This window comes from Molothrus aeneus, chromosome 14 (assembly GCF_037042795.1).
Source record: "Molothrus aeneus isolate 106 chromosome 14, BPBGC_Maene_1.0, whole genome shotgun sequence".
Classification (NCBI taxonomy): Eukaryota; Metazoa; Chordata; class Aves; order Passeriformes; family Icteridae; genus Molothrus; species Molothrus aeneus.
The window spans coordinates 4,091,664-4,104,348 of NC_089659.1; positions in this window are offsets into that span (position 1 = coordinate 4,091,664).

Consider the following 12,685-nt stretch of genomic DNA (forward strand, 5'->3'; position numbering starts at 1 on the left):
GGCAGTGGGGATCACCCACCACCTCCTGGCAGTGCTCCATGGATGCTCCAGAGCAGGACTGCAGGACAAGGAAAAGGGGGAAATCCCCCCCTTGGATTTCTAAGGCTTGAGGGAGAAGAAAATGTGCAGGGAAGTGTTTGGAGTTGCCTTTCCCTGGCAGCATGGAGGGTACCCTGCCCCAGGCAGCTGGGTGGGCACCCAGAGCCCACCCCAGGCACTGCCCTGTGCCTGCTCTGAGGGGGCAGAGCCCGGGGGCACCTGAGCCACGGGGATGATGGAAAACTCCTTCTGCATCCCTCTCCCTTTTGTGAAAAATGCCTATTTTATGGTTGGCTTTTCACAAATATTCAAATGAATATTATATGTGTTGTGTTAGACAGTTATGCTGTAGTAATTCTCTTGAGTAGTGTGCTAAATATAGCTTTAGGTTATAAAAAAATGTTAAAATAGGAACTATGCTATGTAGGATATTTTTTTAAAGAAAGGACTCACAGCGAGATAGCAGCCACAGGACACCTGAATCTTTCAGAGAAAAAGAATTTATTGCTCCATTATCAGAAGAAATGAACTTCTTCCTGCCTCTAAGGCGCTGTCAGGATTCAGAGGAAGAAGTTGTTCAGAGGAAGGACAGAATCCTGTGTTTGAATGGAATTTATGCATCATGGATGAGGTGTATGAATATGCAACAGGCCGTTGTTTTTAAGGGTTAATGCTCTGTTAATGTGGGTCCTTTTTCGGGCTTATTTTGCCCAGAAAGAGGTACCCAGACGTCCATAACTCTTTGTTTCTATTGTCTCATATTGTCCTAATTGAATTTGTCCAAATTATTATTACTCTAATTGTATTACTATTTTAATAACCATTTTATAGCTATTAAACTTTTAAAACTTTAAAAACCAAGTGATTGGCGTTTTTCACACTTTGCACTTCAGCTGGAGAGTTTGGGAGAGCCTCTGCTGCAAACCCAACCCTGCACTTCTGCCTGCCCAGAGCAGTCCTGCAGCTCAGCCCCTCCTGGATGAGCCCCCAGGGAGCTGCAGGGAGCCTGCCAGCCCACATCAAAGCTCTCCTCTTGACTCATCCCTGCCAGAGAAATCACTGCTGCTTCCCAGGTGGGGAACACGCCAGGCTGGTAAAAATAAACATGCTTATAAATCAATATGGATCACCTTGCAATTTGTTCTGACCCTTGGGCAGTGAGCAATTGCATCCAAACCCCTGGGAAATGAAGGGCTTAGCCAGGAGCTCTCACTAACAGAGCCTGGCACTGCCACGCTGCCCCTTGTGAGGTGTGTGGGGGCTGGCAGGGCAGGGCAGGGCTTGGAGGGGGTTTTCCTTCCCCAGCACCCCCAGTCTGCACTGAGATGCTGCAAAAGGCTGCATCAAAGTGAAGGGTTTGGGTGGGCACACACACATCCCTAAACGAGCTCCCCACGTGGAAAGGACTCCCTGGAATTTTTGTGGGTTTTTCTCTTGGCAGCCGCAGCTCAGACTCAGACTTGCCCTGGGGCTGGGGGGACAAGCAGGGGACATCAATGGCAAAGGGACAGGCACCACTGGTTCATCCACTCCACTACTTTAGGGCAAAGCAGTGGGATGGAAAGCAAGCAGGAGCATGTGGGGCAGGGGAGCAGAGCATCCTCCTGTCCCTGTCTGTGTGCAGCCACAATCACCAGAGACTGTCACTGTGGTGATTGTCACTGTCACTGTGGTGATTGTCACTGTCACTGTCACTGTCCCATCACTCTGGTGGCACAGCACAGCCTCCTGCCTGTCCCACCCCCTCCCAGCACACGCTGGGCAGGCAGGCAGCCCTCCCTGGGGTGAGGCCGGCTGGGAGAAGGGGGTTTCCTGCAGTTCCAGGGAGCATTTTTATTCCCTGCTAATTGATTTCTTTGCCTACAGCCCCCCCAGGGGCTGCACTCCTCATTTTCTGCACTCCCCTGGGCATGGGGCTGGGCTTTCAAAGATGCAGAGAGGCCAAAATCAGTGTGTGCTGACCCTGCAAAACCAAGGCAGCCCCTGCAGTGTGCTCCCCAAAATGCAGGCACAGCCCTGGGTACCCCCAAGAGGCAGCAGCAGCAGCAGCAGCAGCACGTGCAGTGCCTTTATCCATTATACATCTGTCAGCAGGAGAAACCCCAGCCCATCCTGTCACAGCTGAGAGAGAGCCTTGCTGCTATTTTTAGCCACCTCTTCCCTGGTCAGGATGAATTCCTTGTCATCTGCTGCTGATTTTAACTCTGCTCTTCTCTCACCTCCTTGCCCTGCCTCGCCCACTGTGATGCTGTTCACAGGGGTCCCAGGATGAGGGAGGAGATGAGAATCTTGACTCCATGCTCCAGAAGACTGATTTATTATTTTATGATATATATTATATTAAAATAAAATGTTATACTAAAACTATACTAAAGAATAGAAGAAAGGATTTCATCAGAAGGCTAGCAAGGAATAGAAAAGAATGGAATGGTAATAAAATCTTGTGACTGACCAGAGAGTCCGAGACACCTGGACTGTGATTGGCCATTAATTAGAAACAACCACATGAGCCCAATCCCAGATGCACCTGTTGCATTCCACAGCAGCAGATAACCATTGGTTACATTTCATTTCTCTCAGCTTCTCAGGAGGAGAAACCCTAAGGAAAGGATTTTTCATAAAATGTGTCTGTGACAGCCACCAGTGGGGTGAAACCCCCAGCCAGGAACCCAACAGGGGAATTTTCCTGCCCTGCAAACCCTCCTGATTCCCCAGGTGCTGTAGGGATGTGCCCCTTGTTGACAGAGTGACAAAATTATCTTTTGTCTCCTTGCAAAGGAAAAAAAGCCTAGAAGTTTCTCTCTTCAATTAGGTAAAAATACACTTTATAGGACCTTGGGGACTTAATCTCAAACTTAAGGATAGCCAATTGGACAGAAGCCAAAAAGTCCTGCCTGAGCAATTCACTAGCAAAAGAAGAGAACAAAGGAACTGATTGCTTTTGTGAGGTGTTTTACAAGGAGGAAGAGCCTCTTTGGCCCGGCTCAGTTTTTCTCTGTAAAGAGCTTTGTTATTTTGCCTTTTATACAAACTTTTCTGTTTCCAACACTACCACAGAAGCCATCCTGCTGATTTTATGGCATCTGAGGTAGCTGAGCTATCTCAAGTGTGATATATGTAAAAAACGCCAATCACTGGTTTTTAAAATTTTAAAAGTTTAGTAGTAAAAAAATGGTTATAAAAATAGTAATACAAGTAGAGTAATAAAAAAAAGAGTAATAAAAATTTTAGACAATTGAATTAGGACAATATGAGACAATAGAAACAAAGAGTTACGGACAGTCCAGGTACCTCTTTCTGGGCAAAATAAGCCCGAAAAAGGACCCACGTTACCAGAGGATTAACCCTTAAAAGCAACAGCCTGTTGCATATTCATACATCTCATACATGATGCATAAATTCCATTCAAACACAGAATTCTGTCTGGGCAGTGTCAGCTGCTTCCTCTGAATCCTGACAGGGTCTTCAGGCCTGAGCAAGGTGGGAAGAAGTTCATTTCTTCTGATAATGTAGCAATAAATTCTCTTTCTCTGAAAGATTTAGGTGTCCTGTGGCTGCTATCTCCATGTGAGTACCTCATTCCTTTCTTTAAAAAAATATTCCATAGACATAGTTCCTATTTTAACTACAAAAGTGACCTTTTAACTACAAAACTGCATTTACCATACTATTAAAATGTGAACACAGCACCACTAATCAATACAACAAAACACACACAGTAAATATCTGTGTAGAGCCATTTAATCTGCACTTTTCACACAGAGATCTCCAAGAGCTTATGTGATGGTGTTCACAGGGGTCTGAGGATGAGGGAAGAGATGAGGATCTGACTCCATGTTTCAGAAGGCTGATTTATTATTTTATGATATATATTATATTAAAACTATACTAAAAGAATAGAAGAAAGGATTTCATCAGCAGGCTAGCTAAGAATAGAAAAGGAATGATAGCAAAGGCTTGTGGCTTGGACTCTCTGTCCGAGCCAGCCGGACTGTGATTGGCCATTAATTAGAAACAACCACATGAGACCAATCCCAGATGCACCTGTTGCATTCCACAGCAGCAGATAACCATTGGTTACATTTTGTTCCTGAGGCCTCTCAGCTTCTCAGGAGAAAAAATCCTAAGGAACGGATTTTTCATAAAAGATGTCTGGGACAAGTTTATAGGACCTGGCTTAAGGAGATCATTGTATCAAGGTGTCCCCGACAGAACCAGGAGGTGACAGTGCCCGTGGGCAGGCTGTGCTGGCTGCAGCAGCGTCCATCTGTCTGTCTGTCTGTCTGTCCATCCCTCCTGGGATGCCAAGGGCTCCCCCAGAGCCAGCCCCGCTCCCTCTGCCCGCCCTGGCTGTCCTCACTGTCCTGTCGGCGTTCCCGGCTTGCTGCAAAATGTGCTAATAAAAATTACATTAAAAAATGGAAGGAGCTGCTTGAGGCTGTCAGAGGACAGGGGAGGAGTGCTGAAGGACAGACAGACAGAGCAGTGTTGCAGGGTGACAGAGGAAGGGCAAGGGCTGCTGAGGAAAGGGAAAGGGAAAGGGAGAGGGAAAGGGAAAGGGAAAGGCTGAAACCCTTGTGAGGCTCAGCAAGGGCTGGGCCCAGGCTGGGACCCTGCACCGTGAGCCCCCCAGGGATGCTCTGGGGCTCTCAGACCCTCCCCAGCAGGCAGGACTGCAGGCAGTGCAACAAAGCCCTGCTGGATAACCCGGGTCAGAGCCCTCCCAGCTGGCACCAGCACCCACCTCCTGCCTGTCCCGACTTTACTGGGACCCCAGGGGCACCAGGAGGTGCTGCCAGCAGGGATGGCACCGAGATGAGCTCACCTCCCACGCAGTCTGAGCAGGTGTCTGCCCTTCTGTTTTGGTGTCTCTGGCTGATGCTCCCCTCTGCAGGAGCCTGACTTTTTAAACCTGCCCAGTTCTAGAGTTTGGAAGAGCTCGTCCAGCCTGTGCCTGGCTCTCTGCTGGGGGCAGCAGGGACCAGCAGCTCCCGGCTGTGCTGGGGCAGGGTGCCTGGCACCCCACGGGTGACACCTGCAGGAGCCTTCCTGCTGTCCCCTCACCTTCACAGGCTGTGCCACCCCGTGTGCAGGTGTTGAGGCTGAGTGTGTGCCTGGGGGATCAGCTGCTGGCTGCAGAGGCCAGGGTACACCCAGGAGGTGCCAGCAGTGGCAGGTGCAGTGCCCTCAGCCAGGGCCCAGCTGATGGGAGGGCAGCCCAGGCACTGGAAGCCTTCCTGGCTGCTCACTGCTCCTTTTATCCACCAAACAGCCCTGCTATTTACTGCAGAAACTGGGCATAATACAGTGGTACGAACAACTCCCTTAGTCTGGTTTTTAATTTCAAAAGAAACTCCCACAAAGCCTCTCACTCAGTGCAGTGAGTCCCTCAGATTAATTACAGGTTGGTGGAGAAGGTGATTTCTTTTCCCCTGGCTCCTTTTCCAGCAGATTTGCCTTTCACATCCACTGCATTTCTCCTTGATTTTCTCCCTACCTGAGGGTAAACAGATGCCTCACTCTGATCTTTTCCAGGCTGTTCATTACTCTCTCACTCTGCCATTCGTGGGGTCACATTCTTGAACTGTTCTCATTTACTTTTCAGAAAATCCTGGAAGGGAAAGACAAATGTCATCCTGCCTCCTTGGAGGGGGTGGGAGATGAGAACAGCAAACACAGCCCAGGATTGCTCTGTCCCTGTGGAGCTGCAGTGGGCTCTGCAGAGGGAGGGTGCAGCAATGCCAGCACCAGCCTCAGCTCTGGGGTGTCCCCATTTATTTCTTGCTGCCCAGGGGACCCATTTGAAAAGGCTCAGGTGAATTTCTGTGCTCCCAAATGTCAGGACCCAGAACATCCCTCTGGCTGTCCTGAATGGCCAAGACCCCTGCCAGGGGGCTCAGAGACCCTGGCACGGAGCCCAAAACACCTGTGGGTTTGATTATGACCCGTGGAGCAAATCACCAACCTTAGATGAAGATCAGCAAGCCACAACAGTTTAGGTAGAATAATAGTGAAGCTATCACAGGGTGGAAAAGTAGATTTTGGGGTTTTTGGAATGGGGGTTCAGGGGGCAAGATGGAGGGATCTGGGCGTGTCCAGCCTTTCTCCTTCTTCTTCTTGGCCTCCATCTCCTGCTGTGATGGTGGCACTTAGAGATTGGTTTAGAGTAGAAGCTCACTGTCTAACATAGGTGATAGGGATTGGACAGTAATAGTAAATATTGTACATGTAGTTTTTAGTATAAAGACATAACACTGCCCTGGGGGCAGGCAGAGTGCCTGGAACTGCCCTGCTGGATGGATCTCAGCAGGACAGGAGAAAATTTTTTATAGATAAGATACAATAAACAACCTTGAGACCGAGGAATGAAGAGCCCTGACTCATTCTCCAGTGCCAGGCTGGGAAAAGAGACTTTCTAACACACCTTGGGGTCACAGCTCTCTCGCCCTTTTACTCTCTTACCTTTTTTACTCCCTTACTCTCTTACCCTCTCATCCTCTCTCCCCCTCTCTCCTCTCAGCCCTGCTCTGAGCTGTGCCTGGCAGCTCCCAGCAGGCCCCTGCACCCAGGCCCTTTGCAGTAAATGCAATAACCCACAAGTTCCATGACCTGGCTGCAGAGATCTCTCCTGACCGTCCTATCCCCAACGCTCCTGCAGGATGAGCAAGGGGGCACTGGAGGGGATGGCTGGGCTGGACAGCAAAAGGACAGCAGTGACAGCCCCCATTGCTGTCACAGCTCCCTGGGCCTGAGCCAGAGACCACCCTGGAGAGCACAGCCAAGGGTAGGGCCAGGAGGTGGCTGTGGGAGGTGCAGACATTCCCCAGTGGGCACCACTGCCTGTGCCCAGGGCTGCAGACACAGGCAGCTCTCAGAGAGTGGGATGGGGACAGCGGCCACAAACCCCTCCTGTGCCCCCCTCAGCTGGGAACAACCCCTGGACACCACACAGGCTCTGGGGGGCTCATTGGTGGCTCCAGGCATTGCCATTCCTGAGGTGATGCCCTGTGCAGCCCTCCTGTGCCAGCAGGAATCACCTGGGCATGGCCAGGTGGTGACATGGGGACGCAGGAGGGGCTTTGCCCAGATGCCACTTGCAGCAGGGACCCCAGGACAGACAGCACAGAGCCCATGGCAGGGGGAGGCAGAGGACAGGGTGGGGATGAACCTGGGACGGCAGGAGGCTCCTCATGGCACCATCCTTGCAGCCACACGACCAGAGTGACACCCAGCATGCTGTCCCCTCCCAGCCATGGCTTCCCTGGCACAGTGACATCTTCCAGCTCTGTGGGATGCAGGTGCCACCCTGGCAGCTCTGCACACTGACTCCCACAGTCAATACCCCCCCTGGAAGCAGCTGCCTGACCTGCTGCTGTTTTATCTGTCAGCAGTGGGAGCATTTGCATCTGAATAAATCCTCCATCTCCACCACAGAGGCCAAGCTGGGCATGGAGGGGAGTGGCAGGGGCACAGGACAGGGGGCACAGGGCACAGGGCCTGCTTATTCTTTCTTATTCTTCCTTATTCTTCCTTATTCTTCCTTATTCTTCCTTATTCTTCCTTATTCTTTCTTCTTTCTTATTCTTTCTTATTTCTTCTTATTCTTTCTCCCCTGCACTTGCCACCTGATGTGTAATGTTCCATTTTCCAGGCTTGTCCCTCCTGGGGGTCTCTAGTTGAAGGCAAAGCCCAGACCAGTCCCATGCAGTGAGGTGGGGCAGGCAGCCTGCAGGCCATGGCACACAGCACAAACCCAAGGTCTGCTCCTGGTGATCTCCTGCTGCTCTCCTGCTTGGACACTGCTGGGGCTGAGGGCAGGGGAGCTGTGGAAGGCAGAACAGTGAGCAGAGCTCATCAAACCCCAGTGCTCCTGCTGCAGGGAGAGATGTGCATCACCATGGCAACCGTGGCCAGGGATGCACAGAGCCGGGCACCCCAGTGGGGAGGGGACTGGGGGACCACGCTGGGCCTGTCCCCACGGCCCCAGTGCCACCCCTGGGGCCAGCCCTGCTGAGGCACTGGTCTGGCACAGCAGCCCCTCCTTCCCCTGCTGGGGCAGGGCAGAGCTGCAGCGGCTGAGGGGAAGGCACAGGTCAGGGATGAGGGTCCTGCAGTGTCCAAGTCCAGTGGATTTTCTCCAGAGACACTGGAAATGCTGGAGGCAGCCAGAGCAGGGTCAGGCCAGCACCCTGGGGAAGGGAGGCATCCTCTGACGGGTTTGGGATCTGTGCCAGGCTTTGCTGCTGTCCCAAAGAGTCTCGCTTGACACTTATCTAAATTAAATCTCCCTGTTCATCCTGCTGGCTTGCCAAGGTCACAGGATCAGGCAGTGCCATTGCTCCAGCCCTCCCTCTGCCTGCAGCTCCCTCCTCTCCTGCTCTGTCTGAAAAGACAACCCCCAGGGTCCCCCCAAAGCAGCTGGAGTTGGGACCAATGTCTGAATTCACCTTGCAATCCTCTCTGGGTCACCCTGCCCTGCCTGGTGAGGCACTGGCTCCTGCTGGCGCTGCCACACAAACACTGAGCCCCACTGGGCTCCCCCTGTGCCCTCCTCCTACACCATGGTGCCACCTTCCTTTGGGAGCAGCTCCAAACATCCCCACAGCCTGTGACCTTCCAGGCCACAGCAGCACCAGGGACAGGTTCCAGACTGCAAGGCAAGATGTGTTCTATTACCATCCTATGGCAGATTATCTTTGTCAAGTGGGCAGTTTGCCTTATCTCTCTCTCTGAGTGACCACAGTCACTCCTCCCTGGGGAGGGGACACCTGCTGATAACAGCCATTGAATGTCCCTGCACGGCTGATAAGAGCTACAGCATCCCATTGGGAGATGTGAGCCCAGGGGGAGGAGCCAAGCATTCCTACCTGGATATAATCTGGAGATTCTGGAACACCAGCACAGCTTCTGCACTGGATTCCCCAGAGGAACAGCAGCTGCCTCTCCTTCCCCTCGATCTTCAGAGGCAGAATCCATCCTTCTCTACAGGATCCCTGCTCCAGCAGAGCCACCCCTGACACTGCAGGAGGGCTGAGCCACAATTCCAATGGCACTGCTGCCAGCACCCTGACCCACAGGGTGTCAGGCTGGGTTCTGACTCTGACAGTGTTGGTTTAATTTACTGCATTGTTTATTTTATCCTTTTATTTTCTTCCCTACTAAAGAACTGTTATTCCTGCTCCCATATTTTTGCCTGAGAGCCCCTTAATTTAAAATTTACAGCAATTCAGAGAGGGGGGAGGGTTTACATTCTCCATTTCAGGGGAGGCTCCTGCCTTCCTTAGCAGACTCCTGGCTTTCCAAACCAAGACAGCCAGAGACACAAGGTCTGCAGCCCATGGAGAGGCAAAGGAAAGTCTGCACCATCCACTCCAGGTCTTCAGGCCAGGGTGGCACTCACTTGGTTGGATGTGATGGGTGGGATGTACACAAAATAATTCCTTGAGAACCTGCCACAAAATACCAGAAATATGTTAGATGAGGATAAGCACCTGTTGGTGAGGGGATGGTTTTGAAGAACAATCACTGGATTCTCCTTTCTTTGATGGCATTCAGAACAGCTGAAAGGCCACCCAGCCTCAGGGAAGGGGCTCAGGGGCTCCAGGATGCTCTGAGTGATCTGCTTGGAAGGGCAGAGAGGAGCAGGACTGAGCTGCTCCCCATGGCCAGGGGGGCACTGGGTGGGATGGGGTTGGCCCAGCTGGGTCCTGCCATGCTGGGATTGCATCCAAGCCTCAGAGAGGCTCCTCAGCCCTGTCCCCTGCAGCCACCCACTCTGGTGTCCCAAACCCAGCAGCTCAGACACACAGGGACAGGGAAGGGCCCTCTCTGGTGTCCCCCCACAGCTGTTTGGAGGGTCTGGGGCACATTTCCTCAGCACATGCAGCAGCCCCACAAGCACAGTGATGGGCTGAGTCCTCAGGCCTCACCTCACTGTGCCTTGTTGGGAAAATGAGCCCAGTTACAGCATCCCACCCCTGAGGAGCCCCCAGATGGGCCTAAATGACCCTCTGGGATCAGCAGAGAAGCCAGTGCTGGCCTGAAACACAGCTCAGAGCGCTCACTGAGGATGCTCTGTCCCCACAGAGTATTTTGGGGACTGATGGATGAGCGGCTGCATCTGGCACAGCCCTGGAGAGAGGTGCCAGGTCACTTGGAGCGAGAGGAGAGGTGACCTCTGTGCCTGGCTGCTCACAGAGCAGGAGGGGCAGCCCTGGGGCTGCTGGCAGGGCCAGCCCAGCTGGATGGTGCAGCTGCCCTTGGCCAGTCCCTCAGCACAGAGCATCCCTGCCCAGCCTGCACGCACAGCCCACCCCAGCACCAGCAGCTGGGGTATTTTTAGCCTGGAAAAGTGCCACAAAATCATAGAGCAACATTTGCTGGAGTTGGGACCAGTGTCTCAGTTCACCTTGCAATCCTCTCTGGGTCACCCTGCCCTGCCTGGTGAGGCACTGGCTCCTGCTGGCACTGCCACACAAACACTGAGCCCCACTGGGCTCCCTCTGTGCCCTCCTCCTACACCATGGTGCCACCTTCCTTTGGGAGCAGCTCCAAACATCCCCACAGCCTGTGACCTTCCAGGCCACAGAGAAGATAGCAGAAATAGTTGAAATAGTAGAATATAGTAGAATATAATAATAGAATAGTATATTATATATACTATATATATATAATAATATAATATAAGAATATAATAATATAATTAGTATATTATTAATAATATAATAGTAGAAGTAGCAGAAATAGTAGAATCCACCCCGCTCGCCGACTTTGAAAGCTGATCCTCTCTAATATCATCCTAATCATTAAGAAGCTATGAACCAGCATTAGCCTTTTAAGCTAAAGAAAGAGGGTTTCCCCCCTCCTTAATGGTATGCCTCAAATAAACCCTAGCCCCTGATTTTTTATCATGCTCACTTCATGACTCACTTTCTCTTTAATTATCCAACCCAAACTCCTGTCACTTGTATCAATAAATCCCCCCTCTAGCAAACCACCCATTGCTCCAAGCACTACCCCCTGAACCTGACCATGAACTTAAGCTTCTTTGACCAATTTTCAAGCCCATCCCTCCAAGGAATCCCACATCCTGCCCTGTCCCTCTGGTGGCTACACCACAGCCTGCTTGCCCTGCTAAGGAACAGGGGCATGGTTGGGCTCTGGTGCCTGTGGGGCCCAGTCCCTCCACCAAAACACCACTACAGCTGCTCATCCTTTCACCATTTATTGCAATGAGATGATTTGTGCTCCTGCTGGGAAAGCAAAGCACCCAGAGCCTATTAGACAGCTTCTCCAGGGAAAGGCAGGGAGCAGCAGGACACTGGAAAAGCGGTGACAGTAGATGACAGCACAAACTGGGCTCACACCAGGCAGCCATGGAGAGCTGCAGGCTGGCAGCAGAGCACAGACACCCACCAGGATGTGTTTTCTCCAGCATTAATTTCACAGCCCATTAAATGCCTCCAAATGTTTGCTTTGGGGGAGTGTGCCTCCGTGTCCCCCAGGGTGGAGGGGATGTTCTCTCCCCCTGTGCAGCACATGGGGTTTCCTGTTTGTTTTGCTGCTTTCCTTAGAAACAGTGATGAGACTGTGCCTGCTCTCCCTATTTTCATTTGTCAGAGGATTAAAAAAGGGAAAGGAGAGCTGACATGGCCCTAAACTGAAGGCAGCAGAGAGCCTGAATCTTTCACAAGGACTGCTTTGCTCCCCAGGGCTCATTAAGCATTTAAGCAGTTGGTCCAGAGGATGCACAGCAGCCCTGGCACACTGGCAGAGCCCTCTGCACGCAGCAGCTCTGCTTCACACCTTGCTTTCTGCAAAAGAAAATCCCAGTCCTGGGAAAAAAAGTGACAGGAGGATGTCCAGAGGTGGCTGGGCTGGCTGGGAGCCTTGGGAGAGGGGGAGGAAGTCAGGAGAGAATGCGGAGACAGGATGGAGGTGCCTGTGATGTGGTGTGCTCTAATTACAGCAAGCACAGCCTCCCAGAGCATCAGACTCTGTGCCTGATGAATTGCAGGGCTGTTACCCTGTCCAGCCCTTCACTGGGGCTGGGGCTGAGGGATGCAGGGCAAGCAATGCCCCCAAACCAGGAGCTGCCTCTAAGCTGCTCCCAAGCCCTCCCCAGAGCAACTGACCCTCCAAGCCTGCTGCAGGGCTGCTGGAGCAGGCTGTTCAAAGCCCACCACAAACCTGTGCCCACCTGAAGTTTCTGACCCTCCTGATGCTTCAGGTCTTCCTGGCTCCAGGGCAAAGGCAAATCTGTGCTCACCCCAAAGGAGGGACCAAGGATGAGTGGGAAGCAGCAGGATGACTTTGTGGTCCTGCATGAAGAGCAAAGTGCCCTCTGCCTGCTGTCCTTCCTCTCCCTCACCCCTCAACACAAATAGCACAGAGCTGGTCTTATCCTGAAACTGAGCCTAAGCACCTGAACCTTTTCTCTCTGGAAAAAAGCCCAAACCTGTTTTCAAGGGGTTGAATGACTCACCTCCACCTTGTAATGGTGTTGTCTGCAAATACCCCTCAGGGTTTCATTTATCAGACAGGATTCAACCTATAGATGTGGCAATGCAGGGCTGAGCAGCAGAGAGGGGCTGGGGCAGTGTGGATTGGCACAGCCCTTCTCCAGGCTGCAGATTTGAGGCAGGGA